We start from the raw sequence: 7,350 nt of genomic DNA, 5'->3' as shown, positions 1-7,350 counted from the left end.
ATGGGGCTCTCACAACCAGCGCTTTGCAGAAGGCTCCTGGAGGTGGGAGCTTGTCATGAGATGCTCTGTTACAGTGCATGGATACTGTGGATCCTCCAGTGCGAGGCGCAGCTCCATATGTTGCAGCAACGTGTGCGTAGAGCCCAGAGCCATGGTGCCCCCTCTTGACAGGAGCCTTTGGCCCTACTGCAGCACAACAGGACACTGTGCCTCAAGGAGCTGCATGCTTCCCCAGCTAACAGCTCGCACTGGGGCCCAGCTACCAGCAAGACGCTGGCCTCTGGACAGGCTGCTGCTCCCTGTCCTGCGAAGAGCAGAACCTGCTCCTGGATAACTACAGGAGCCATCATGTACAGAAGAATTAATACCTAATTAATGAACAAAACCTGCTTTCACCTGGGGGAGTTTGAGGCACATTCCAAAGCTGTGTGGCCTGCAGTGCTCCAGGGGAGGGTTGCAGCTCTGCTGTGACACTGGCAAGGAATTGCAGAGTGTTGTCTAATTTCCGTCCCTTCCTTGAGTTGGGGAACATGGTGCACTCTCTGCTTGTCGCTGGGCTTAGGGCTCCCAGGGCTTGTGGCTGCTGCAGCCCTGGGGGTTCCCCACATAGGGTTGCCAATTTTAGTTGGATGCATTCCTGGAGATTTCATCACATGACATCATCTTTAATTAAAGATTAATCTGTAATTCCTGGAAACTCCAGGCCAGTCCTGGAAGGTTGGCAGCCCTATCCCCACTAGTCCCTCATTAGCTTTGAATGCTGCCTGTGGGTCATCTGAGCAGAATCCCTCTCTTACCAGGCTTCAGGAGAGACTCCAAGAGGAGGCCGGTTCTGAGAGTTCCTGGGCTGTTGCTGTCCCTCTCACTAGGAGCCTCATGCATGTCATGTGGGGCTGGCTATAAATGGCACAGGATGGAGTCTCTGCAGCATTAGCCCAGATGACTCACCCTGGCAGCTGGTAGGACAACCTTGGAAGAACAGGCAGTGCTGGGTGGAGGCAGTACAGGTGCTGGGCACTGCGGGCTCAGCTATGTGACTTACTAAATCCATAGGCTGGCCCTGGGCTGATCCTCTGTATAGATTTCAGGGGTGGGGAAAAGATTATGAAGGAGCAGCTGGTCAGGATACAAAACCAGATTCATGCCCACACTGGTGCAGGGACAGAGGGAAGGCAGCTTGCACCTCTCTGGTTGTAGGGGCTTGTGTAGTCCCCAGTGGAGGCCAGTGAAGCCCTTAGTCATGCCCCTGCTTCACTGGCCTCTCTGGAGAACCAGCAGGGTGCGGGTCCACCTGAACTTTGCCCTGATGCGTCCTTTATTCCTGTGCCCTGCCCCATCTCCTTCCAGCCCCAAATGCCCCTTGTACTGCAGCTTGTTGCAGAGATTCTCCTGTGCCAGGGGATTTACACCTGCTCTGCAGTCCCTTTGCATCAGTCCAGCTGGCATAAATGGCCCACATGCCAATGGGAGGGACAAGGGGGACCCAGGGAACCTTAATGCAGGTATTACACACCTACAACCTTGGCAAGGTTGCATCCATCCATTCCACTCGGAGGAGGCTGGTACCCAAGGATGGTGGATTTTCTAGCACTGAGAAAACTGTGCTCGCAGCACCCCATCCCTGAGGGCTTAACCAGCCCACAGGATGTATCATGAAGGGAGCAGTCCCTGCAGCTGGAAGGTGGCAGCAGTGTTCCCTTGGCTGAGCTCAGTATCTGGAAGGTAGCGCCTGCCTGGGTAAGGGGACTGAGTACAGTGGCAGGAACTAGCAGGAATCCCTCTGTGGGGAAAATGCACAAGCACTGGATTAGCAGAAATACCTCTGTAGCTTCAAGTGAGAAACTGTCTGTGATTTGCTCCCCTCCCACACCCGGTCTCAGCCCCGTGCAGGCAGGAAAGGCCCAGAATAACTGAGATGTTGGCAGCATTGTCTCTTCTGTCACCCCTCAAATGTGGGCTAAGCACGGGGCAGAGTCCCGAATGATGAGTGAGGGCGTGTCTGCAACCAAGGCTGGCTCTGGGTGGGTGTTCCCAGCTGTGTAGGAAGTTGAGTGAGTGACAGCCCTGTCTGCAGATCTTGGGACACAGCTCTGCACACCTGGGCATTTCCCAGCTCATACCTGGATCCTGCACACAGACTGTGCTCCTGGTGTGGAGGACCTTTCATGCACCAAGGTTCAGGGGCTGGCCCCTGGCTGTGGTGCAGGCCCCATTGCTTCAGGTTTGAGCTGGATTTGCCCTGAAGGGGAAACATAGAAATAGGGGTTTTAAGCCCCATAAAGCTAATTCCCTTTTGAGGATCTGAACCAAGGGGGACAAGCCTGGGCTAATGGTCAGAGCACAGAGCAGGTGGCAGGACTCCTGGGTTCTAGCCCCAAGTCTGCAGAGATGAGCTGTGTGACTGTGACCAAATGACTTCACTTCTCTTTTCTTTGGCTCCCCCCGGGATATGAGAAGAGGGCAATAACCTTGCACTGTCTTCAACTCTGCTGGAGGCTTAGTTTCTGTATGTTCTGAAGCACTTCAAGATCCTGGAAGGGAGGATTTTCTAGAGGTGCCAAGTCTTAAGTGACTGATGAGGATAATTTATTATTAGAAGGCTGCACTGAAGTTTGTTTTATGTAGGAATAAAGGCGAGATCTGCTAATGCCTTCCCTGGAATGATTTTGCTTCTGACTCATAACAGTACATTGCTGTATTTCTCTTCCCCTACATACTGACATTTCAAGAGGCATGTAGGATCTTTTTTCCTGGATGGGTCCATCAGCATCTGTCCCCCATTGGCTTCTGAATCTGTGATGGCGGAATAATCTCTATAGCAACTAATGCTGACATCACAAATAAGGGACTGTGATGTCAAGGAGGGAGGAAGCAGCTGGAGCAGGTAGAACTTATAGAAAATAAAGATCCTGTTTTCATGCAAATTTCCCAAGTAGTAAGAAACGGAGGGGAAACCCCTCCTCTGCCCCCCAACAGAGACATGATTTGAAAGCAGCAGGGCATCAAATGGGAATGTCAATGCAAGAGGCCCTTTATGTGTCAGAAGATATTTAATATTTTCATTTCCAAATCAGCTTCAGGAACAGTTTGGATTTGATGTGAGTGTCACTGCTCAGGTAAAGCTGAATGTTATCAAGGGGTGCAGTGCTCGTTAGCTGCTAATTGCTGCTAGGGGACTGCAGAGAGCTGTGATAGTCAATAATGCAGTCCACCTGTGCAAACAGACATTGCTTCTTGCAACAGAAATAAAGGGTCAGATGCAAGAATCCCAGATTCTTGCTGGCGCTTGTCAGAACTTACAGTTATAGTTTACCTCAGGCTGAATCTGTTGGTTAAATAATAAGAATAAATAATAGTAACGCTGCATCAGTGTCAAAATCTGTGAGCCACTGTAGGATACACCATGATAATACTACACAGCACATCCATGGTGCTTCACAACCCCTCTGAGCTGCAGACATGTATTATTATGGCCATCAAATAGGCAGGGAGCTTTAGGCACAGAAGGCCAGTGACAAGCCCAAGGTCCTAGAAGGCATCAGAGTCAGAGCTGGGATTAGAACTCAGGACTCAGTCCTGTCTCCTAGCCCATGCTCAGACTGTGCATGCAGCTCTGCAGTGGGGACTTCCTGCCCCAGCCAGCTGAGAGCAAACGTGCTAGTGCTGTGCAGATGTGACTCCAGGGAATGAGGCAGAGAGCTTGGGTGATCATCGCTGAGGGACAACTTGAGCCTCCTCCTCCTCCTCAGACATTCAGTGCCTCTGTCAGATCTGCATCTGCTGCCGGCCCCAGTCCTTACAATGGCAAGATGCGCTGCCAAATGAGAGTTCTGAGTGGCAGCAGCATGTGCACAGTGCAAACCCTGTGCTCTCTCTCTGCCCACCTGCAGCCTCAGTCAGTTCAACGGGTGCTCATGTGTGTCGAGTCTGACAGTCATGGCCCTGTGCCTGGCTCTGGGTCAACTCTTGCCAGCTCAGAAGCCCCAGCTGCTGCAATCCCCCCTGCTCCCATATGCTCCCCTGGTTCTCAGGCATGTTGCTCAGTCATTTCATACCACCACGCGATTGCGGTTTCTCTCTTTTGGCTGCCTGCAGCCAAGTGCCTCTGCACTTCCCAGCTCCCTTCAGGGAGAGAGGGCACTGAGATGGCACTGCCTGACCTCATCATGCAGAGGGCATGGCTGGGAGCCCTGTAGGGAGTGGGTGCCATGGTCCGGCCATGGCTTGGAGACAGCAGGCTGTCCCTCGAGGGAGAAAGGGTGCTGAGATGATGCTTCTTGGGTGTGTCTGGTCTAAGAGTGAACTGGAGCTATGGGCTTGGTACAGGGTGAAGGCTGGAGCTCTGCCGGGAGTGGCGCTGAGCTGGCATGGCACAAATGCACAGAAAGACGGCGGTTCTGCTCAGAAGTTCTTACAGCCTAAAGAAATGACTCTCCCAAAATCATATGGAAAGTCAGTGGAAGAGCTGGGAAAGGACCCAGGAGTCCAGGCTCCCAGGCGCTTCTCTACTAGAGCCCCTACTCTGTCTCGGAGGTGTTTCCTATTGAGTGTGACTGCACCTCCTCCACACCCCCAGCAATGTCCTCCTGGCACAGGAAGGGTTAATCTGAGCATGGCTGTGGCACTGGGATAACTATTAACCTGACCTTTTGGAGCACAGCCAGGGTGGCAGGATTTTTCCTCCCCAATGCTATGCCGAATTAACAGTGAATGGGACAGCACAGGCCCCTGCCCCCAAGTAGGCTGGGAATTAAATGTTCTGTCCTGGGCCATTAATCTGAGGGCCCCAGCTCACACCACGCTGGAGGCAATGGAAATTGCTTGAGACTTTGGTGACACACAGTCAGTGGAAGGATGCCATTTGCAGCGACACTGAGAGATAAACTCTTGGCTTCCCCAACCTCCTGCAGTGTCCAATTTCAGGGCTTTAAGATGTTAGCTCCCATTAATAGCTGGGATGTTTCCTGTTGATGCAAGCAGGAAACAATAGAAAAGGCTCTACTGCATCTGTGAGACTATACCTGGGTTTGTCTGTGTGCTTTGGAGGGGGTGAGGCACCTGCCACACATGAGACGCTGACAGCTCTTGGGTCCTGGTCTGACCGAGAGCAAGGATGGTCCAGTGCTAGCCTGACACTTGGAAGTCTCCGATCAACTCCCTATTCTGCCACATTCTTCCTGTATGGCCATGGGCAAGTCACTTAGCTTCTCTGTGCTTCAATTCCCAGCTTTGCCCTGCCTCACAGGGCTGTTGGGAGGAGAAACACATCACAGACACTGTGCTGCTCAGATGCTATTGTACTGCAGGTCAGAGAAAGCTCTTAAACAGTCAGACAGGTTAAAGAATGAAACTGTCCCCTGGGCTCAGCGTGTCCCTGGGGAGCTCTACTGAAGTCAATGGCATCCTCCGGGGCTGAGTTAGACCCTCTGTGTTCATTCTGCTTTGTCTGGCTCTCCTCCCCCACTTCAGACAGGGCAAGTGCTGCAGCTGGAACATGTTTTCCCAACCCTGAGGTGTGCAGAGTTTGCTAAGATCATGTTTCTTTTACAGAAAGATTTGATTAAAAATGAGGTCACTGCAAAACAGTGTCAGTTTAGAGCTTCAGAACAGGTGAAGGTTTCCAGTTGCCTCAGACTCCACATAATACAGAGGACACCAAAATCAGTGCGGAACAGAGCTGTGAAGGATGTGTGTGAAGCAGTAGTGCAGTCAGCATTGTGGTGCAGCACAGAGCTGCGTGTGTGATCAGTGCTGGAGTAGTAGGGGCTGCTGTGGGGCTGGACTGAGGTGCATTGGCACGTGGGCTGTGATATTGGGGGGTGTATGGAGCAGGACAGAGGTGCATTGGCAGGGTTGTAGTGGGAAACTTGTGCTGCCAGTTCAGGCATTTTCAGGAGCTCCAAAGTCACAAACATAAGTTTAGAGAAGTCAAGAGCAAATGCTCCCAGTTTAGTCTTGTGTTCTGGACCCCAGGTCACACCTTGACAGGAACGTGTGCAGGAATTTAAATTTGACCTCCTTTGGAGGGGCACAGAAGCTGACTGCCCGCCCTCTTCCCCTCCGGCCCTGGGAATGAACTCGATCTTTCCTCCCTCCACCCTGCCCAGCCCAGCCCCAGCAGGAGCTTGATCTTCCCTGCCTCCGCAGCAGTTCTGTGCCCCTGACAATTATTGGGGGGTTCTGTGCCCCGTGCCTCCCCCTTGCACACGCCCCTGGTCCTTGATGGAAACAAGACATGAGAAGTCATTCGTCCGCTCTACTCTGTGCTGGTTAGGCCTCAACTGGAGTATTGTGTCCAGTTCTGGGCACCGCATTTCAAGAAAGATGTGGAGAAATTGGAGAGGGTCCAGAGAAGAGCAACAAGAATGATTAAAGGTCTTGAGAACATGACCTATGAAGGAAGGCTGAAAGAATTGGGTTTATTTAGTTTGGAAAAGAGAAGACTGAGAGGGGACATGATAGCAGTTTTCAGGTATCTAAAAGGGTGTCATCAGGAGGAGGGAGAAAACTTGTTCACCTTAGCCTCTAATGATAGAACAAGAAGCAATGGGCTTAAACTGCAGCAAGGGAGATTTAGGTTGGACATTAGGAAAAAGTTCCTAACTGTCAGGGTAGTTAAACACTGGAATAAATTGCCTAGGGAGGTTGTGGAATCTCCATCTCTGGAGATATTTAAGAGTAGGTTAGATAAATGTCTATCAGGGATGGTCTAGACAGTATTTGGTCCTGCTATGAGGGCAGGGGACTGGACTCGATGACCTCTCGAGGTCCCTTCCAGTCCTAGAGTCTATGAATCTATGAATCTATGAAAGCAACATGCCAGGATGTGGCTGGTGCATGGGATTCAATGTTAACCTAAAGAGCAGCTCACATATTTTCTTCTATTGAATGTCACATACATGGGAAGCTGCTCTTGAAATAAAGCTTGGCAGAAAACAATGGAAGAAACAGGAAAACCGCCAGCAAGTCAGAAAAGCCAACAGTTTGGTGAGCATCTCATCTTGGTAGCATGGCACCCCTTGGCTCTGGAGTGCAGTCAGCAGTGCAGAGACAATGCATGTCATTGGGACACGGCTGCAATGATCACCTGCAGACACAGAAGTCTGGTTTAAAGGTGTTGTCTGGAGCTACAAGAGTCCAGCAGCAATAGTGTGCATTTATCGCTCGTAGTTCCTGCTGGCAGCCTGGAGTGGTCGCAATTCCTAGCAACTTACATGAGCCGCAGTGCCAAAACATGGAAGTCTTATGCTGGAATGCAAGCTGTGGAAATGGACTATATCATGGTGATGAGCAAGGAATAAAAACGTAGAGAGATGAGCAATAACTGTCTTCGGTGCTCAGGCATATGGC

Source organism: Chelonoidis abingdonii, chromosome 21, assembly GCF_003597395.2.
Source record: "Chelonoidis abingdonii isolate Lonesome George chromosome 21, CheloAbing_2.0, whole genome shotgun sequence".
NCBI classification, from domain to species: domain Eukaryota; kingdom Metazoa; phylum Chordata; order Testudines; family Testudinidae; genus Chelonoidis; species Chelonoidis abingdonii.
This window is presented reverse-complemented; position numbering follows the sequence as displayed.